A 22,506-nucleotide genomic window follows, 5' to 3' on the forward strand; every position below is an offset into this window, starting at 1 on the left:
AGGCAGTTTTAGCAAGTGTTTGAGGGCAACACTCAGCCTTTTCAAATAAAATATATTTATACTCTTAAATATTAGGTCAAAGTCAACTGAATTGTGAGACCATCATTCAATCATTCATTAAAGAAGACAAATGCCCTTTCAAACAATTTAAACTTTTTTTTTTTTTTTTTTTGAGACAGAGTCTTGCTCTGTCACCCAGGCCGGAGGCCAATGGTGCCGTTTCGGCTCACTGCAACTTCCGCCTCCCAGGTTCAAGCAATTCTTCTGCCTCAGCCTCCCAAGTAGCTGGGGCTACAGGTGCGTGCCACCACACCTGGCTAATTTTTGTATTTTTAGTAGAGATAGGGTTTCACTATGTTGGCTAGGCTAGTTTTGAACCCCTGACGTCATGATCTGCCCGCCTCGGCCTCCCAAAGTGCTGGAATTACAGGCATGAGCCACCGTGCCTGGCCACAATTTAAACTTGTAAACAAACCAGTTCTTAGCCCTGAACTTAAATCCAATGCTTTCTCCATCATTAGCCTGACACGTGATCAGAGGTAGTGATTCCAGCTTACCAAAAATGTAATGTGGATTATGGAAGATATACATTCATACATCTTTCATACAGGCTCTGCACAGTCTCTATGTAATAGAGATTGGAGACCAGTTGGATATTAAATAATACTGTAAAACAGTAAATAATACACTCTTGATTTTAAACAATGAAACCTCATAATATTTTTCTCACATAGTAAGTTTCTACATATAGTATCCAGAAAAAAATCTAGAAAACATTAAAGGTATCATGCTACCTCTTTGTGAAACTATTTACTAATTTTTCATCATCTCTATCATTATAAAGTGGTCGTTGCTATACATCATTCCACTTCAAGATTTTTTTTTTTTTTTTTTTTTTGAGACGGAGTTTCACTCTTGTTGTCCAGGCTGGCGTGCAGTGGCACCATCTTGGCTCACTGCAACCTCTACCTCCTGGGTTCAAGCAATTCTCCTGCCTCAGCCTCCCGAGTAGCTGGGATTACAGGCATGTGCTACCACACCGAGCTAATTTTGTATTTTTAGTAGAAACAGGGTTTCACCATGTTGATCAGGCTGGTCTCGAACTCCTGACCTCAAGTGATCCACCTGCCTCGGCCTCCCAAAGTGCTGGGATTACAGGCGTGAGCCACTGCGCCTGGCCTAGATGTAATCTTTGAACCCAAAAGCTTCAAAAGCAGTGACAACGGCACTGGTTAGTAGAATCTATCTGGCATCTTGCTCACCTGAACTACCCCTGAAGTGCTGTTATTTCCTGTGCATGCACTTTTCCATTATGTTCTTCACAAGGCTCACCTCTTTTCCAGGGGTAGATGTGATTAAACAGCTGGCATTTCTTCTTAACTAAGCAATGAAAAGACAATTACTAAAAATCAGCTTTGTATTGCCAGAAACGCAAGCCAGTTCATAAAATAAGAACTGGAAAGTTTTAAATCTATATTCATTAAGAAGCTAAAAAATTCATACGAATTTTTAACCACTTAGAGTCTAGACTCTAACCATTTTCCAGCTTATAAATGATTCGAGGTCAAAATACTACATTTTAAAATTAAATAAAATTTGAAAAACTTACATATAAATATCAAAAACAAAGCAATATGATGTCTACGATTTAGGAAGAAAGGCATGGAGACACAGTAATCCTGGAATAAGGATTTCAAGATCTGATATAACGGTATAAGCCACTACCTCAACTTCAGTCTACACTTAAGCCATCTTAATCCAAATAGAGGATAGGAGAAGAAAACATACAAACACAAATTGTCATGTCCTTTTAGCTGGTCTGGCAGTTAACTACTTTCCTCTTTCAAACTCCTGTCATTGCTGCTCTTTTTCCAACTCTTTTTTGCCTCCTTTGCTGCAGTTTAAGTGCTTTTTTTTTTTTTTTGAGACAGAGTCTTGCTCTGTCAGCCAGGCCGGAGTGCAGTGGCACGATCTCAGCTCACTACAACCTCCACCTCCTGGGTTCAAGAGATTCTCCTGCCTCAGCCTCCCAAGCTGGGACTACAGGCTTGCACCACCATGCCTAGCTAATTTTTGTATTTTTGTTGGAGATGGGGGTTTCACCATATTGCCCAGGCTGGTCTCGAACTCCTGACCTGAAGTGATCTGCCTACCACAGCCTCCCAAAGTGCTGGGATTACAGGTGCGAGCCACCATGCCTGGCCTGTGCTCTTTTTAAAAAAAATTTGATGTTTTTTTCACGAAGCATCAGCATCTCTTTTCTTATATTCACCAACTCGGCAGGATAGTGTTTAGCCTCAGCAAACAAAGCATTAATATCCAACATAGAATGACAGTCTTTAAATTTTGAAATCTCTTGTTCCAGTGTGTCTGACAATACAACCTGGTTCTGTGTGAGTTCCTGGAGGGTTTGTTTTGATCTGTGCAGATCTGGCAAGTAATGAGAAAGCAATCCTTCTGCCAGTTGCTCCACAGCTTTGTTTTATAGTCAAGTCCTCTATTAACCCTTCATCTGGAGAAGTGTCACTTAAACCCAGCATGGGCTCCCAGGCTTCCAGGCTGTTGGGTGGCCTTATCAGGGCCCCGTCCAAGGACGATGGCCCAAGGACACTCATGTCCCTCCAGCTAGGAACAGGGAAGGGGCCTCATCTGCTTTTTTTTTTTTTTTTTTTTTTTTGAGACAGAGTTTCACTCTTGTTCCCCAGGCTGGAGTGCAATGGCGTAATCTCCACTCACTGCAACCTCTGCCTCCCGGTTTCAAGCAATTCTCCTGCCTCAGCCTCCTGAGTAGCTGGGATTACAGGTGTGTGCCACCATGCCAGGTTAATTTTTGTATTTTTAATAGAGATTGGGTTTCACCATGTTGGTTAGGCTGGTCTTGAACTCCTGACCTCGTGATCCACCCACCTCAGCTTCCCAAAGTGATGGGATTACAGGCATGAGCCACTGCGGCCAGCCCTGTTTTTCAGATTTGAGAACACTTTTTTCTTTTAAGCTACCTATAGTTTACAACAATTTGATAAAGTTTATTTTTGTAAACAAAAATTGAAGGCCAAGGTGGGTGGATCACCTGAGGTCAGGAGTTTGAGACCAGCCTGGCCAACATGGTGAAATCCCATCTCTACTAAAATACAAAAATTAGCTGGGCGTGGTGGCACACGCCTGTAGTCCCAGCTACTCGGGAGGCTGAGGCAAGAGAATCGCTTGAACCGGGGAGGTGGAGGTTGCAGTGAGCCAAGATCACGCCACTGCACTCCAGCCTGGGTGACAGAGTAAGACTCCATTGAAGCATTTGCTTTTTCTTCCTACCTTATCCTCCAGAATTTGGAAACTATTCATGAGTATTCTTATTTTTATGGCAATCTGGTTATTCACATAAGTTCAATAAGAATTTGCTTGCTTTATAACAGGATACAATTGACAACACTGGTTAAAATACCAAGGCTTTGACTGGACTGTCATATTTGAGAATGTGCAGAAAATGCCTGCTTTCAAGGGTTCCGAACCTTACAGTGTGGAAAAAAAGTCACTCTCAAGATATTAGATACTACAGGCAAAGTCTGATGTCTGCCTTAGTTTGGCTTTTTATTACTGAGCGGTTTTAATTTTAATTTTATTTTTGAGACAGAGTCTCTCTTTCTTTTCCCCACACATGCCCAGCTAATTTTGTATTTTAGTAGAGACAAGGTTTCTCCATGTTGGTCAGGCTGGTCTCGAACTCCCGACCTCAGGTGATCTGCCTGCCTCAGCCTTCCAGAGTGATGGGATTACAGGTGTGAGCCACTGTGCCCGGCAATTGCTGTTTTTAAGACATTGAATTTTAGAGTAGTTTATAATGTGGCAAAAACTAAATTATAAGGAAAAGGATAACTACAAGTGGAGTGCTATCCTAACAAAAACTGAAATATGTGTCAATAACTTTGGGACAAGGTGTTAGTGTGCCTGGACCAAACTGAGGATGGGGCTGCTATTTCTTGTGGCCCAATAACGAGATGCAGATGAACTGGAGAGGAAGAGAGTTCTTATTTCTGCAACTGGCTACAGGGAGAAGGCCTGGAAATTATGGCCAGGCCAATTCAAAATCACAAAGTTTTCCAGAGCTTATATACCTTCTGAGCTATATGTCTACGTGTAAGTGTGCATTCATCTAAAGACATGAGTGATTGACTTCTTTTAATCTATAACTAAGGTCTGAGTCCTGAAGACCTTCCTCTGGTGTCTCAGTAAATTTACTTAATCTAAATGGGTCCAAGTGCTGAGGTGATTACCCCTATCTTGTCTCCTGCTAAATCACGGATGTTTGGGGAGTTCCTTCAGACCCCCAGTAAACTTGTTTGCGGAGGCCTGGGGAGTTTCTTCAGACCCACAATAAAACATGTTTAATCCTAAATGGGTCCTGTTAAGAATTCCTTCGTTATCTTGCCATACTTTAAGGCCCAGGGAAGGGCTAGGCAAAACTCTTGGTGGGCTTTTGTTACATTCCAGCCTTTGTATAGGGCACTGGCTCTTTCAGCTTTTAATATTTAACTGAATCACTCAGTCAGTACTGAAACAGTTGTTATGGAGGCCTGTGTTAGTGAGACCTGGCCTGCCACATTAGGGCAGAGGCTGGAAAAGCAGTGAGGAAACAGCAAAACCTGGAAAATTAGCTAGGAAACTGCTATTGCAGGCTACAAAACATGGTTACACATGTTATGTGGTTTTGAAACAATTTCCAAAAGTGTAGTCTATGATAATATGGAAGATGGAAAAGCTTCTTAATGAAATTTGGATTTGACTAAGGAGGTCTACAGGCAAAATGTTGAAAGTGACAGCTGATTGGTCCTAGCTGTGTATAATAGAGTATAAGAAAAGAGATATGAGCCAAAGCAAAAACTGTTCAGTTTTCAAGCAGGATTTATGAGGAATATAAAGGGGCCAGGGCAGGCTGAGTTGGAAAATAAAAGTACTTTTAATCTCTATCATCCAGCTAGAAGAAGATTTTCAGAGTAAATGAAAACCTGAAGTCAACTTCTGCTTCTGGCCAACATGGAGTAACAGCGACCAGATGTACCCTCCTGATACAACAAAAACAAAAGACAGAATATCTGAAACAATTATTTCCAAAACACTGGACATCAGGCACTAAATAATAGTCATCCTGGAGAGGTGAGAAATGAATGAGGTAAACCCTACAATTGCTCCAGCTTACTCCCTTCAGAGAGTTTACAGGCTGTGGCACAGGGAGGGGAAACTCAGGCAAAGCCCGAAGAATCCCTAAATTGGGAGTCCAAGGTAGCTAGAGTTTGTAGGACATAGTCCTGGAGAGGAGACAGCTGGACAGAGAGAGAACTCTGGAAATCTGCAGAGGCTTCCCCTCAAGTTTTCAGCAGAAGGCTGAGCAGTGCATGCACATGAGGAAATTACCTGAGGCCAGGGAAAGAACCACCCGCTTCTCACTTAGGGCCCAGAATAAAGCCTTGTCCCACTAATTAGTATGGAAAATCTCCTAATTTTTGGAGCATTGGATAGAGTACTCCAAAGGACCTTGCCTCAGTAGTGGGGAATAATTAGCTTTAGACTAAACACTGCTCTCATTCCATATAATTCACTTTATTAACAAACCAAAAAAACATATGAGTATCTCAGTAAACATAGATGTTGAATAAAATCCAACATCCATTTCTGATAAAACTTCTCAGCAAACTAGAAACAGAAGGAAAATTCCTTAACCTAATAAAGGGCATATATGAAAAACCTACAGCTCTGGCCAGTATAATCAGGTAAGAGGAAGAAATAAAGACATCCAGATTTGAACAGAAGAAGAAAAATTATCTCTATGTGCAGATGACATGATCTGATGGACTCTACAAAAGAGCTAGCAGAACTAATAAGCTAGTTTAGCAAGTTTGCAGGATATAAGATCAATATATAAAAATCAGTTTTACTTCAATATACTCACAACGAACAATCAGAAATTGGAATTTAAAAACCAATACTGGGCAGGTGCAGTGGCTCACGCCTGTAATCCCAGCACTTTGGAAGGCCAAGGCGGGCGGGTCACCTGAGGTCGAGAGTTCAAGACCAGCCTGACCAACATGGAGAAACCCTGTCTATACTAAAAGTACAAAATTAGCCAGGCGTGGTGGCGCATGCCTATAATCCCAGCTACTCGAGAGGCTGAGGCAGGAGAATCACTTGAGCCCGGGAGGCAGAGGTTGCGGTGAGCCGAGATTGCACCATTGCACTCCAGCCTGGGCAACAAGAGCGAAACTCCATCTCAAAACGAACAAACAAACAAAAACCAACAACAACAATAGCAAAACCAATACTATTAAAAAGAGCTTTAAAAAATGGAATATTTAGCAATAAATGTGACAAAGTATTTGCAAGTTGTGCACTAGAAGCTACAAATATTGCTGAGGGAAATTAAAGAAGATCTAAATAAATCTTGAGGTATACTGTGTTGAGTCAGAAGACTCAATAATGTGAAGATCTCCAACCATTCCCAGTTTATTAATCCATAGATTCAACACAATCCCAATGAAAATCCCAGCAGCCTTTTTTTAAAAAAACAGAAATCAACAGACTAATTCTAAAATTCATATGAAAATGCAAAGGAATTAGAATAAGCAAAACAACATTGAAAAAGCAGAACGGATTTAGAGAACTAATACTCTACCTTATTTCAAGATGTATCATAAAGCTCTACTCATTAAATGGTGTGGTATTGGTGTAAAGATAAATAAATAGGTTAACAGAACAGAATAAAGTTCAGAAATCCATACATGTGTGGACGACAGACTTTTTGTGTTTTTGCTTTGGAAATAATCTGTTTATTTTAGAACAGGTTTATAGAAAAGTTGTAGAGATAGTACAGAGAGTTCTACATACTTCAAACCCAGTTTCCCCTATTCACATCTTACATTGGTATGGTACACTTGTCACAATTAATGAGCCAATGTTGATGCATTATTATTATTATTATTATTATTATTATTTTGAGATGGAATTTTGTTCTTGTTGCCCAGGCTGGAGTGCAGTGGTGTGATCTTGGCTCACTGCAACCTCTGCCTCCTGAGTTCAAGTGATTCTCCTGCCTAAGCCTCCCAAGTAGCTGGGATTACAGGTGCCTGCCACCACGCCTGGCTAATTTTTTTTGTATGTTTGGTAGAGACACACCACGCCTGGCTAATTTTTGTATTTTTGGTAGACAGGGTTTCACCGCATTGCCCAGGCTGGTCTCGAACTCCTGACCTCAGGTGATCTGCCTGCCTTGGCCTCCCAAAGTGCTGGGATTATAGACGTGAGCCACCGCGCCTGGCCGTGATGCATTATTATTAACTAATGGAGGGGTCCCCAATCCCTGGACTGCGGACAGGTACTAGTCTGTGGCCTGTTAGGAACTGGTCCGCACAGCAGGAGGTGACTGGCAGGTGAGCTTGCATTACCGCCTGAGTTCCCCCTCCTGTGGGATCAGTGGCAACATTAGATCCTCATAGGAGCGCGAACCCTATTGTGAACTGCGCATGTGAGGGATGTAGGTTGCGTGCTCCTAGTGAGAATCTATCTAATGCCTGGTGATCTGAGGTGGAACAGTTTCCCCCCACCCCAGTCTGTGGAAAAATCGTCTTCCACCAAACCGGTCCCTGGTGCCAAAAAGGTTGGCAACTGCTGAACGAATGCATACTTTATGCAAATTTTCTTAGTTTCTGCTTCATGTTATTTCTCTGTTCTAGGATCCCATCTAGGAAATGGCATTACCTACATTCAGTCATCTTGTCTCCTTGGGCTCCTCTTGATTGTGACAGTTCCTTTTTTTTTATAACCTTGGCAGTTTCGAGGTGTACTGCTCAGGTATTTTGTAGAATCTCCCTTGACTGGGATTTGTATGATGTTTTTCTCTTGATTAGATTGGGGTTGTGTGTTTGGGGGAGGAAGACCACAGAGGTTAAGTGCCATTCTGGTGGCATTTTAGGATACAAAAATTGTCAACTCATTCTATGAGGCCAGCATTATTCTGCTTGAATAAATTATATCAAGGATACCTACTATCAATATGACGTATCACTGGTAATGGTACCAATTTTTCTAGAGTCAACACTTGTAAGTCTGTTTGGTGACCTGTGTCACATTCCAGCACCCAGAGAGACTGAGGTCTCTCAACCCAAGCAGAAAGGAACCCAAGCATAGAACCAGACACACCCACGTATGTACCTACTATGTGTTGGCTGCTGTATTTGGCAGTTTACGTGAATGATCTCATTTTATCCCATAAGAGAGATGCCATTATCCTCTTTGTTCTACTCATGAGGAAAATGAAGATCAGAGAGGTTAAGTACCTTGCCCAAGGTTGACCACCACAGCATAATCTTATTATGGGCCACCATCTCTCTCAGTTGCAGCCAAATGGAGGCAGTGCCAAAACTAAGAGTGTGTTCATGCGCAACAGCTGGAAGACCTTGCCCTAGTGCCCATCAGAAGGGCCAGTAGCTGAGGCGGGGCAGGCAGGTGTCAGTTGGACCCGCTCGGTGGTCAGCAATGGTGGTTGTGGGGCTGGAGTAAGGAGCCTCTGGGCTCAGGTCACTGAATGGGGCTGTCAAAAGCAATGCTAGATCCTCTTAGGTAAGAACTGGGGCAAGCAGTTCTCAAGGCCAAGGTCTAGCTGGAGGTAGGATACACAGAGCAGGATGAAAGGCCAAGTCCACTTGATCCACGGTCAGCTCAGCTCTCCAAGCTGCCCCTGCCTGAAAGTGATGCCCTATTCCTGGGCAGGAAGAGCCTAGAGGCCTGCGGACCAGAAGCCGGGCAGAGTCTCATGCCCAGGCGCGTTCTCCATCTCAGCTGGCCCGCAAGCTCTCTTAAGCCGATTAGGTGCTTTTTTCTACTCTCTGTTTCTCTCTCAAAATAACTTTACTGAGAGATATTTTGGATCCTATAATTCACCCTTTTCAAGTGTACAATTCAATAATGTTTTAGTAAATTTCCTAAGTTAGGAAACCATCACCATAAATCAGTTTGAGAACACTTTCATCAGATCAATAGGATCCCTCACACACACTTCTAGTTAACCCTCCTACTGCTCTCACCCTGCCCCACCCCATCCACTCTCCAAGCAACCACGAACCTACTTTCTGCCTATAGATTTGTCTTTTCTGGATAACTCACATAAATGGAATCCTACAATATGTGGTCTCTTGTGTCTGGCTTTTTTCACTGAGCATAACGTTTTTGAAGTTCATCTGTATCATAGCACATATTCATAGTTCATTCCTTTTTATTGCTGACTAGTATAGCACTGTATGGATATAGCACATTTTGTTTATCCACTCATCAGCTGATGAACATTCATTTGCTCTGTCGCCCAGGCTGGAGTGCAGTGGTACGATCTCTGCTCACTGCAACCTCCACCTCCCGGGTTCAAATGGTTCTCCTGCCTCAGCCGCCCAAGTAGGTGGGATAACAGGCATGTGCCGCCACGCCCGGCTAATTTTTTTTTGTATTTTTAGTAGAGATAGGGTTTCACCCTGTTGGCCAGGCTGGTCTTGAACTCCTGACCTCAAGTGATCTGCTTGCCTTGGCCTCTCAAAGTGCTGGGATTACAGGTGTGAGCCACCGCGCCTGACCTGTTTCCACTTTTTGACTGTTATGAAAACTGCTGCAAAGAACATTCAAGTGCAAGTATGTGTATGGATATACGTTTTCATTCTCTTGTCCAACCCTCTCTCTTTAGCTTCCATTTCTTTTTTATTGGGCTGCTTCTACACTTTCTACTTTTAAGATTATCCTTCCTGTCTTCAGCTTCCTCACTGGCTTCCTGTTGTCTTCAGCATTAAACTCAAACCCCTTAGTGTGGTCGGAGAAGGTGCCTTCCTCCCCATTCAATCTTATCTCTTGCCACTCTCTTTTTGAAGTGAAGAGGTGTATCACTTCCAGAATGGAGACACACTGAGACACAAGTCTAGAAATTATTTCTCACGTGTTCTAATGTTACTTATTGCCAGTCCCCCATATAAGATAATCTGCACTAATGATAACATATTCTTGATTTGATATAGTAACTAAATGACCACTTTGGTTTTTGTTTGTTTGTTTTTGTTTTTGAGATGGAGTCTCACTCTTGTCACTCAGGCTGGAGTGTGGTGTCGCAATCTTGGCTCACTGCAACCTCCATCTCCCAGGTTCCAGTGATTCTCCTGCCTCAGCCTCCCGAGCAGCTGAGATTATAGGCACCCACCACCACAGCTGGCTGATTTTTATACTTTTAGTAGAGACATGCTTTCACCATGTTGGCCAGGCTGGTCTCAAACTCCTGACCTCAGGTGATCTGTCCACCTTGGCCCCCCAAAGTGCTGGGATTACAGGAATGAGCTACCGCACCTGGCCAGCCTTTACTCATTTTTCTAATGGCTGGTTGTATTTTTCTTATTGATTTCTAAGAACTTTAAAAACGCTTCTTGATACCAATACTTTGTTCTTTATTTGTGAAGCAGATGTCTTCTTCTAGTCTGTGACTTGATTTTTCACTTTCCTTCTGGCATCCATTTTCAAGCAGAAGTTTTAAATTGTTATTTGTCCCATTTGTCTTTATAATTTGTGCTTTTTGTGTCTTGTCTACAAACAAATCCTTTTCATGCCTGGAAATATCAGAAAGATACAGTTGATCCTCATTATTCATAGATTTTGTATTTGCAAATTTGCCTACTTACCAAAATCAGTATCTTCAGTGACCACATGCAAAGGTAGTGAAAAAATCTGAGTCACGCACATTCCCAGCTGAGGTGGAACAAGGTGACACTCTGCCTTCTTGTCTCAGCTGTCAAACTGTAAACAAGTGTCCTTCTTAAGGCACATTTAGTGCCACCATTTCCACATTTTGTGCTTTTTGTGGGTGACTTTGCTGTTTAAAATGGCCCCCAAGCATAGATGGAAGTGTTGCCTGACACTCCCAAGCACAAGAAAGCTGTGATGTGCCTTACAGAGAAAACACCTGTGAGAGAAGCTTCCTTCAAGCATGAGGGATGGCCGTGTTGGCTGGGAGTTTAGTGTTCAGGAATCAGCAATACAATTAAATGAGATGCCTTTCAACAGAAACGCACAAAACAAGGTTCTGGATTGATAGGGTGATGAAAATATCGTGACCAGAGGCTCACAGGAACCCTACCCTGTATTTCCCTTAAGAGCGATGGTTCAGTATTTGCTAATTCAGTGTTCACAGTGAGTTTATAGAACACAGCTATTGTGAATAATGAGAATCAACTGTATCCTCCAAAGGTTTTTTTAAAATTTTGCTTTTCAAGAGCATTTAGCTCTCTCATCCACTAGAAATGGTTTTAAGGTGTGATGTGGGAGCACAGTTTATTGAACAGTTCATTCTTTCCCACTCATTTGTAAGGCCGCCTCTGCCATACAGGAAGCTCCCATATCCACATGGGTCTGTTTTTAGGCCTTGTGATCCACTGGTCTCTTTGACTATCTTCTCACTAATATCTCATGTATCACATACTATAGGTTTATAATAGTATTTTTTTTTTTTTTAGATGGGGTCTCACTCTGTCATCCAGGCTGGAGTGCAGTGGCATGATCATGGCTCACTGCAGCCTCAACCCCCCTAGGCTCAAGCAGTCCTCCCACCTCAGCCTCTCAAGTAGCTAGGACTACAGGCACACACCACCACACCCGGCTAACTTTTTTATTATTTGTAGAGACAAGGTCTCACAATGTTGCCCAGGCTGGCCTTAAACTCCTGGGCTCAAGTGATCTTCCTGCCTCAGCCTCCCAAAGTGCTGGGATTACAGGCATGAGCTGCCGTGTCTTGATATCTGGTAGTATGAGCCCCACCCCCATTACCTTTATTCTTTAACTTTTTTTTTTTTTTTTGGCCCTTTAGCCTTTTGTACAGATTTTAGGATCAGTTTGTGAATTCTGTAAAATCCTCTGTTGGATTTTGATGGGAACTGCATTAAATTTATAGGCTAATCTGGAGAAAGTTGCCACCTTTGCTACATTGAGTCTTCCCATCCATGAAATGGTACATTTTTTCAATCATTTGAGTCTTCTCTAACGTCTTTCAGTGAAGAATTTATAATCATCCCTATAATCTTGTTTAAAAAACATATTCCCTGATACATTATGGGGTTACTGTTCTATTTGATGTTTCTTCAATTCTTCTTGTCCTTTTTCCATAGAATTCAGTTCTATTAGGATTTGATCGTGTCTTTTCTAGTCTTCAGTTACTTTATATGTATTTTTTAAATAATCTCTTTCTGGTTATCTGTGTGCATTTGGAGTTTGTGGGGGTATAATTGTATGTTTGTACTATGTGCAGACTGTTGATTTAGTTGGATTAGTCACCAATGGGCTTTGTAATATTTTACTGTGAACTCATCATTAGCAGGGTTTATTTTTTGTGTGTGTGTGAACATTCCATGATATTTGGGATGTGGGAGCTTCAATTCAAAGAAGTTTTTTGTTTGCTTCTGCCTTGTGCCCCAGGAGTATCACTGCTTGATGAATAATTCTCACGGTACTTTTTAGTCTGGAGTTTCTGAACTATGTGGGTAGAGTAAAAGCAATGTGAATTGTGGTCTTGTGGTTTTGACTTCTCAGAGAGCTTTTATTTTTTTTCCCACCAAAAGCCCTGTGTCCTGTGGTCTCTCTTGTTTTTAAATCCTTTCATTTATAGAATAGTTATTTGAGGGTCTCAGCTGTAAGCAAAGCTCTCTGGGCAATTCCTTAGCTCCCAGAGCCCCAAAGCCTCATTTCCTGCCCCTGTGTGGGCATTCATTCCCAAACCCCCAGGCTCTGCAGACAGTTGCCCCCCATTAACTCAGGCACTCACCCTTCTGCTTTTTCATTTCCTTCTTTGTTTCTGGCACCCGGGGATTTGATTTTATTATTTGTGGGCCTAGCTCTACATTTAAAATTGTTATGTTACATTTTACCCAGTATTTCTAAGTGATTGTAGTAAAAGAATATTCAGGTTGTCTGAGTCCACTATATTGCTAGCAGTTGATAAGTAGATTTTTTGTATTCTTTGCTGTTTGTTAATAATCTTTAGGCTTTATATTTTTTCCCAGACAATGACAGAATGTTCATAATATGCCATGTGCTTGAGTTATGCAACATAAATCATTTCCTGGGTCTCAATTTTTAAACCTTAGTAGGACTTATTTCTAAATTTCTGTATCTTTTTTACATAGATGAGATCATATATGTATTTTTTGAGGTGGGGTCAGGCTATGTTGCCCAGGCTGGCCTTGAACTCCTGGACTCAAGTGATCCTCCTGCCTTAGCCTCCCAAGTAGCTGGGATTACAGGCACGTGCCACCCCACCTGGCCTATACTTTGTCATTGTTGTTGTCATTTTTAAACAAGGGCATATTATTTTCCTTTTTCCCTTTCCTCCCCCGACATCAGCATGGCCCTCATCCCCTTCTCCCTCACTGAGGGAAGCCATTTTAACCTGCTATATGGCCTTCCATGTTTTTTTTTTTTTTTTTGAGACAGAGTCTCGCTCTGTTGCCCAGGTTGGAGTGCAATGGCTTGATCTCAGCTCACTGCAACCTCTGCCTCCCGGGTTCAAGCAATTCTCCTGCCTCAGCTTCCCAAGTAGCTGCGATTACAGGCACCTACCACCACCTCTAGCTAATTTTTGCATTTTTAGTAGAGATGGGGTTTTGCCATGTTGGCCAGGCTGGTCTTGAACTCCTGACCTCAGGTGATCGACCTGCCTTGGCCTCTCATGGACTCCTTACAGGCGTGAGCCACTGCGCCTAGCCAGCCTTCCATATTTTTATCTGTCTACATATAAATCTATAGAGACTCACATATATCCTCATATATACATGTATTTACACCCCCAGGAATACATAATCAGGGTGGTTTTATTGTTGTATGCTGTATGAAAATGGGATTATATATATATACACGTATATACGTATGTATATATACACGTATATACGTATATATGTGTATATATATATATATACATACACGTATATACGTATATTTTTTTTTTTGAGATGGAGTCTCACTCTGTCGCCCAGGCTGGAGTGCAGTGGCGCCATCTCAGCTCACTGCAAGCACTGCCTCCCAGGTTCACGCCATTCTCCTGCCTCAGCCTCCCCAGTAGCTAGGACTACAGGCGTCCACCACCACACCCAGCTAATTTTTTGTATTTTTTTTAGTAGAGACTGTGTTAGCCAGGATGGTCTCGATCTCCTGACCTCGTGATCTGCCCACCTTGGCCTCCCAAAGTGATGGGATTACAGGTGTGAGCCACCATACCCAGCCGAAGATGGCATTATATTATACATGATTTTCCACGTTCTGTTTTTCTTAACCAAAAATCAATACCTAGTTGAAATCCCTGCAAGTTATTACAATTTTAAGTCCGGTGTTTCTGAATACACAAATCATGAATGTACTGCCTGATGAGTTTCCACAGTGAATATACCCATGTAACCAGCACCCAGATCAAGACATAAATTTTTACCGGTGCCCGAGAACTGCTACCTCTCCCAACATGCCTCCTCCCCTTGACCTCCCACCTCCACAAGGGTATCCATCCTCCTGACTTGTAACAGCATCAATTTCTTTAGTCTGTTTTGTGCCTTATGTAAAAGAAACATTCAGTACAAACTTTTTTGCACGTTATATTCTTGACATTTATAATGTTGTTGCATGTAGTTGTGGCTTGTTCGTTCCCATTATGCGACTATACCAGAACTTATCGATCTATTCTCCTTCTAATAGGCATTGGGGTTATTATAGCCAGTGCTGCCATGAACATTTTTGTTCATTAATTGGTTATTTTTAATGGCTGTATAATATTCCTTGCTATGGAGGACCACCCTTTATTCAGCCATCCTACTTTTATTAGGTGTTTACTTTGTTTCCTGTTCTTGACCACTAAAGCAAAGCTGCAATAAATATTGTATATATGTCCCTATGCAGAGATACTAATCTATCTCTACTAATGGAACAATGTATTAGTCCGTTTTCATGCTGCTGATAAAGACATACCTGAGACTGGGTAATTTACAAGGAAAAAGAGGTTTAATGGACTTGCAGTTCCACGTGGCTGGGGAGGCCTCACAATCATGGCAGAAGGTAAAAGGCACATCTCACATGGCGGCAGACAAGAGAACTTGTGCAGGGAGACTCCCGTTTATCAAACCATCAGATCTCCTGAGACTTGTTCACTTCCACAAGAACAGCATGGAAAGACCCGCCCCCATGATTCAATTCCTCCCACTAGGTCCCTCCCACAACATGTGGGAATTGTGGGAGCTACAATTCAAGATGACATTTGGGTGGAGACACAGCCAAACCATATCAGACAGATTGCAGGAAGTCAAATTGCTGGTTAGGGTAGTAATTGCCTTTTAAAAGTAAATGCTGTTGCTTGTTTTTAAAACAAAACAAAACAAAACAAAACCCTGTGACAATGCCATTACTGTCAGCAACACCTAAAAATTCCCCTTTCCCTCATCTCTGCCAGCATTGGATGTTAGAGTTCTTTCTGTGTTTTGTGAATCTCATGAGTATAAAATGATATTAGCATGATATATTTCCTGACCACTAGACAATTTAAGCACCTTTTCATGTGTTTGGACTTGTTCTTCATATTTTTTGCTCATTTTTTTTCTTTTGGTCTATACATCTTTTTCTCATCAATTTGTAAGATATTTTTGTATACTGTAGAAATTGACCCTTTAGGCCAGGCACAGCGGCTCATACCTGTAATCCCAGCACTTCGGGAGGCTGAGGTGGGGGGTCACGAGGTCAGGAGATCAAGACCATTCTGGCCAACATGGTGAAACCCCTTCTCTACTAAAAATACAAAAATTAGCTGGGCGTGGTGGTGTGCGCCTGTAATCCCAATTACTCAGGAGGCTGAGGCAGGAGAATCGCTTGAACTCGGGAGGTGGAGATTGCAGTGAGCCAAGATTGTGCCACTGCAGTCCTGCCTGGGCGACAGAATGAGACTCCATCTCAAAAAAAAAAAAAAAAAAAAAAAAAGGAAATTAACCCTTTATTATACATTTTTGTCCACATCTATTGTTTATTGACTTTGTTCATGTTACCTTTTGCCACTGAGAACTCAAAATAAAATCCACACCCCCACTAACCAACTGAGTGAAACTCCTCTTGGCCAAGGGCACCCCAGAAAGACCTTAAAAACTGTGTTCCCTGCCATGAGAGATGGGAGGTTGGAAACATCTCATTATACCATCTCCCTCTGCAGTTTAGACGCAACAACTAACCAAAATTAATGCTGAAATAGAGATCATAAGACTGATGGAAGGGACTCTCTGTGGCAATAAGATACCAAATTATAAACAAGACCTAAAGCCATGCCAGGCAAGGGTTAAGTCACACGCTCCTACACTTAAAGAATCAACTATGGGCCGGGCGTGGTGGCTCACACCTGTAATCCCAGCACTTTGGAAGGCCGAGGCAGATGGATTGCCTGAGGTTGGGAGTTTGAGACCAGCCTGACCAACATGGAGAAACTCCATCTCTACTAAAAATACAAAAAAACTAGCTGGGCATGGTGGCGGGTGCCTGCAATCCCAGCTACCGGGAGGCTGAGGCAGGAGAATCGCTTGAACCCGGGAGGTGGAGGTTGCAGTGAGCTGAGATGGAGCCATTGCACTCCAGCCTGGACAACAAGAGCGAAACTCAGTCTCAAACAAAAAAAAAAAAAAAAAAAGGAATCAACTATGTTCTAATTGCCACAAGGATTTTTCTTTTCCCTTTTATTCTAGCAACTAAACAAGCACTGGTTTTGAGATAAGCAATGTTGATGCAATTGCAGCTTACCCACCACCAAACACTAACTGACCCCCCAACCCTCTGTTCTACCAGCCATCACTTCAGCTTTGATAGGGCCTAATTGTTATCCATTTAAATATTAAGTCTGCACCCCAAAGTGAACATGGGATGTAACCTGTTCAGCATAAATCTTTGTTCCCCACTCCCTCGAAGTGTCTGCTGGAGGCTACACTTCGCAGCCTGTGGGATAGCCAGCCTGCAGGCTATATAATCCTTTATAAGAAATAAAGTCTCCTTTCCTGTCTGAGCATGTTGACTCATGCCTGTAATCTCAGCACTTTGGAAGGCCGAGGCGGGCAGATCACCTGAGGTCAGGAGTTCGAGACCAGTCTGGCCAACATGGTGAAACCCTGTCGCTACTAAAAATACAAAAATTAGCTGGGCATGGTAGCACATGCCTATAATCCCAGCTACCCGGGAGGCTGAGACAGAAGAATCGTTTGAACCCGGGAGGTGGAGGTTGCAGTGAGCCGAGATCACACCACTGCACTCCAGCCTGGGCGACAGTGCAAGACTCTGTCTTGAGGAAAGAGAGGAGAGAGAGAAAGAAAGAAAAAGAAAAGAAAAGAAGAAAAAGAAAGAGAAAGAAAAGACATGAGGCGAGGCAAGCCTCTTGCAGATAAGGTTGATTAAGACATGCCCAGAAAGGTTGGGCATAAGGGAGACAGTGCAGGAGAAAAAAATTCTCCAGCTGCCTCTGAGGGGAGTGCACTGCGGTGTCTTAAGGAGGGTGACATACATAATTCATGAGGTTAGGGGAGTGTCCACATGTGCAGGGTGGAATTTAAGAATCACAGGCGTAGTAAGGGGTTATGCTAACGCATACATCACATGAGCAGAAAATGGCAGATAAGCCCCTCCTTGGGCGGGAAGTTTAGTAAAGATGGGTCTGGTCTTGTGCACATGTGGGTGATAGGGTTAACTCCTTTGAGTGAGATTTATGTTGGGATATTGCTTATTTTAGTTTTTCAAGGTCCTGCGATCAGCGAGTATGGTGCCTTGCGTAAGATTTATTGGGGGTTGCTGTTTATCTTAGTTTCTTCAAACAGCTTGCAAGGTCTGGTCAGTATGTATGGAAAAATACATTAGTGGGCGTGGGCCAAGTTCTATCCCTATGACCTCATAGGTACTTATTCAAAAAAGCCTATTTACTGTTGCAATGTATCTGGTATCCAGTCTCCTTACCAACTATTGTTACTCTAAAAGTTTTTTAATAGAATTGTTACAGTAGGTAGCTAGTCAGACATAAACAGGACAGGAGAGCACCCCTCCCCTTCCCCGCCAACCACCACCAGGAATGTCAGATGTCAGGTGACCATCAGGTCATGGTCAGCCGGTTAACTGTCTCTCTAAAATAATAATTGGTCACAGCCAGCACCAGGGAAAAGCAGTTTCCCAATAGATAAAAACACCTGAAACTGATGATCAGCGGTTTCCCAATAAGAGCTCAGGAATTGGGCGAGTGGGCTGGAGCATGTGCATTAAGGGGCAAAATGGAGGAGTTTAAGTGGTATATGACCTTCTGGGGGCATTCTATTGGTAAAGGGAAGAACGCCTCAGGTGAGCATGCGTACACCTCCAGTAAACACACTGCGCATGCTCACCTCCCAATTGCTGGCAGGCCACCGCGCATGTGGGCAGCCCCCCTAAGGGAAGAATCAAGGGGAAAAGGATGCAAGATGCGGGAAGCAGGCCAGCATATACAACCCCAAGTCCAAGGTGAAATGAGGCACTTGACCTCCAAGATGCCCCCTTGGCCCTCTTCCAAATACTTTACTTTCTTTTCATTCCTGCCCTAAAGCTTTTATTATTATTATTATTTATTATTATTGAGACAAGGTCTCACTCTGTCGCCCACGTTGGAGTGCACTGGCGCAATCTCAGCTCATTGCAGCCTCTGTCCCCCCGGGTTCAAGCAATTCTTGTGCCTCAACCTTCCGAGTAGCTGAGATTACGGGCACACACCACCACACCCAGCTAATCTTTGTATTTTTGTGGAGACGGGGTTTTGCCATGTTGCCCAGGCTGCTCTCAAACTCCTGGACACAAATGATCTGCCCACCTTGGCCTCCCAAAGTGCTGGGATTACAGGCGTGAGCCACTGCGCCCAGCTGGCTCTAAAGATTTTTTTTTTTTTTTTTTTTGAGACTGAGTCTCACTCTGTCGCCCAGGCTGGAGTGCAGTGGCGCAATCTCGGCTCACTGCAAGCTCCGCCTCCCGGGTCCACGCCATTCTCCTGCCTCAGCCTCCCGAATAGCTGGGACTACAGGCGCCCGCCACTACGCCCGGCTAATTTTTTTTGTGTGTTTTTAGTAGAGACGGGGTTTCACTGTGTTAGCCAGGATGGTCTCGATTTCCTGACCTCGTGATCCGCCCGTCTCGGCCTCCCAAAGTGCTGGGATTACAAGCGTGAGCCACCGTGCCTGGCCTCTAAAGCTTTTTAATAAATTTTCACTCCTGCTCTGAAACTTGCCTGGGTCCCTTTTTCTGCCTTATGCCCCTTAGTTGAATTCTTTCTTCTGAGGAGCCAAGAATTGAAGTTGCTGCAGAACCATATGGATTCACTGCCAGTAACGGGGTCTCTTGGGTTTTCAAGGTAGACAATTATAGCATCAGCAAATAGAATTCATTTATATCTCTTCTTTTAGGGTTGCCTGCTTAAGCAAACAAAAATACAGAATGCCCAGCTAAATATGAATCTCAGATAAATAAGGAATTTTTTTTAGTATAAGTATGTCCCAAGTACTGTATGGCACATACTTATATTAAAAAGTGATTCATGATTCATTTGAAATTCAAATTTACCTGGGTGTTCTGTATTTTATCTAACAACCCTCTTTCTTTCCCAGTGAGGATGCCTACTGCTTTATTTTCTTTTTCTGTTGCATTTGCTGAAGCCTGTAAGACTGGTTCTCATTCTGGGCTACACATTAGCATCAGCCAGGAAGCTCTGAAAAAAAAAAAAAAAAAAAAACCTCCTATGGCAGGCAGGCCCTTAGGCTCAGAGATTTAATTGCTGTATATATACACATATTTAAAAGCTTCCCAGATGATTCTAATGGGCATCTGGGGTTGAGAAGCACTGCCTTAAAACCATGTTAAATAATAACGTTAGTAAGCATCAAGAATCTTGTTCTCGATCTTAATTAAATATTTCCAGTGTTTTGACATTTAAAATAACACTTGTTGGTTTTTAGTAAATATCCTTGGTTTTGTTTACATAGTTTCCATCTAGCCCTGTTTAAATTTTGATTAGGAATGGTTGCTTTTAGCACCTATTAATATGATTATGTGGTTTTGAGAAAAGAAAAATAGAACAGTCTGGGCTATGTGAGGTCTGCAGGCCCAGAAAGACATGAATATGGGACTTTCATTCCTCCCTGCTCCCCCTCTCCCCATGCCTGGGGGCAATTGTTTAAAGTCATTTTGTTCCCAACCAGCTGTTTCACCCTTTGCCTTCTTGCTCCTAGACTTTGGGTTTGTTTGTTTGTTTTTTTCGAGATGGGGTCTCTCTCTTTCACCCAGGCTGGAATGCAGTGGTTTGATTTCAGCTCACTGCAGCCTCTACCGCTCAGGCTCAAGCGATCCTCCTGCCTCAGCCTCCCGAGTAGCTGGGACCACAAGCGCACATGACCATGCCCAGCTAATTTTTTTATTTTTTGTAGAGACAGGGGTCTTCCAATGTTGCCCAGGCTGATCTTGAACTCCTGGGCTCAAGTGATTCACCTGCCTTGGCTTCCCAAAGTGTTGGGATTACAGGCATGAGCCACTGCCTGGCCTGGAATTTGTAATACAAAGAACCATGTATATAGCCCTTCAGTAGTTTTTTATTTTAATGTAAATTCTTGGTAAACAACTCAGGAACTGCCTCTTCCTTTCCTTTAAAAATCCACTTGTAGGCCGGGGTGGTGGCTCACACCTGTAATCCCAGCACTTTAGGAGGCTGAGGCAGTCGGATCACGAGGTTAGGAGATCGAAACCATCCATCCTGGCTAACACGGTGAAACCCTGTCTCTACTAAAAATACAAAAAAATTAGCCGGGTGTGGTGGGGGGTGCCTGTAGTCCCAGCTACTGGGGAGGCTGAGGCAGGAGAATGGCGTGAACCCGGGAGGCAGAGCTTGCAGTGAGTGGAGATCATGCCACTGCACTCCAGCCTGGGCGACGAGCGAGACTCTGTCTCAAAAAAAAAAAAAAAAAAAATCCACTTGTAACTGCCACTAATCCAGAGTGTATATTCAGGGCAACTTGAATCTGTTCTCTTGAGGACTAATCTCTGACCTTTTTTCCCTCTTGCCCAAATTCCTATCTAAGGGACCTGGGAAGTTACGCCATAACATCATGAACCATATAACATCACAAACCATAACATCTCATCAGGTGAATTTTATTTAACTCTATATAACGTGTTACTTTCCAACCTGACTCACATAACACCACCGGACAGAGAAGAAAATCAAAATATTGCTAGTGAAGTGGCGGGAGTGGCAGCTATGGAGCTGCTGGAGGAGAGAGAAACATTGCTGCGTGGTTAGAAAAAATATTTGGGCCGGGCTCGGTGGCTCACGCCTGTAATCCCAGCACTTTGGGAGGCCGAGGCGGGCGGATCACAAGGTCAGGAGTTTGAGACCAGCCTGGCCACTATGGTGAAACCCCATCTCTAATAAAAATACAAAAATTAGCCAGGCATGGTGGGGGGCACCTGTAGTCCCAGCTACTAGGGAGGCTGAGGCAGGAGAATCACTTGAACCCGGGAGATGGAGGTTGCAGTGAGCCGAGATGGTGCCACTGCACTCCAGCCTGGGCAACAGAGTGAGACTCTGTCTCAAAAAATAATAATAATAAATAATAAAAATATATATATTATATATATATTTGGAGATCATCCCATTCCACAGTATGAGGTGAACCCACGTACCACAGAGATTTTACATCACCTTTCAGAATGCAACAGGGTCTGGGACAGGGATGTCTACCTGGTAATGGAGGACTTGAAGCAGAAAGCAAGTGAATACAAGTCAGAAGCCAAGTATCTCCAAGACCTTCTCATGGAGAGTGTGAATGTTTTCCCCTGCCAATCTCTCTAGCACTGGTTCCAGGTATCTGAATGCTTTGGTTGGCAGTGCAGTGGCCCTTGAAACAAAGGATGCCTCACTAACTAGTTTTATCCCTCTAGTGAATGATTTGACCTCTTACCTCTTTCGTACCAAATCCAAAAGTGAAGAAATCAAGATTGAACTGGAAAAATTTGAAAAAAAATCTAACTGCAACTTTAGTATTAGAAAAATGTCTACAAGAGGATCTCAAGAAAGCAGAGTTGCATCTGTCTACAGAAAGGGCCAAAGTTGATCATCGTCATCAGAACATGGACTTTCTAAAACCAAAGTCAGTGGAATTCAGATTTGGAATCAAGGCTGCAGAGGGAGCAACTTGCAGCCAGAAGCACAGATGCTTCTCTGTCTCATCAGTCCCTAGTAGCACTGTCAGAGAAACTGGCAAAATTAAAACAACAGACTATACCTTTGAAGAAAAAATTGGAGTCCTAGTTAGACTTAATGCCGAATCCATCCTTGCTCAAGTGAAAATTGAAGAAGCAAAGTGAGAATTAGATAGCATTGAAGCTGAACTTACAAGAAGAGTAGACATGATGGAACTGTGACAAGAGCCAAATAAACAGCCTTTTCCC

At 42.9% G+C, this 22,506-nt stretch overlaps 2 pseudogenes; one reads left to right on the top strand and one right to left on the bottom strand.

Annotated features, from left to right (window-relative positions):
- Nucleotides 1-1,800: 1,800 nt before the first annotated feature.
- On the bottom strand, nt 1,801-2,615 carry LOC100589585 (annotated as a pseudogene).
- Nucleotides 2,616-8,038: 5,423 nt separating this feature from the next.
- Nucleotides 8,039-22,479, top strand: LOC100589921 (annotated as a pseudogene).
- The last annotated feature ends 27 nt before the right edge of the window (nt 22,480-22,506 follow it).

Source organism: Nomascus leucogenys, chromosome X (genome assembly GCF_006542625.1).
Source record: "Nomascus leucogenys isolate Asia chromosome X, Asia_NLE_v1, whole genome shotgun sequence".
Classification (NCBI taxonomy): domain Eukaryota; kingdom Metazoa; phylum Chordata; class Mammalia; order Primates; family Hylobatidae; genus Nomascus; species Nomascus leucogenys.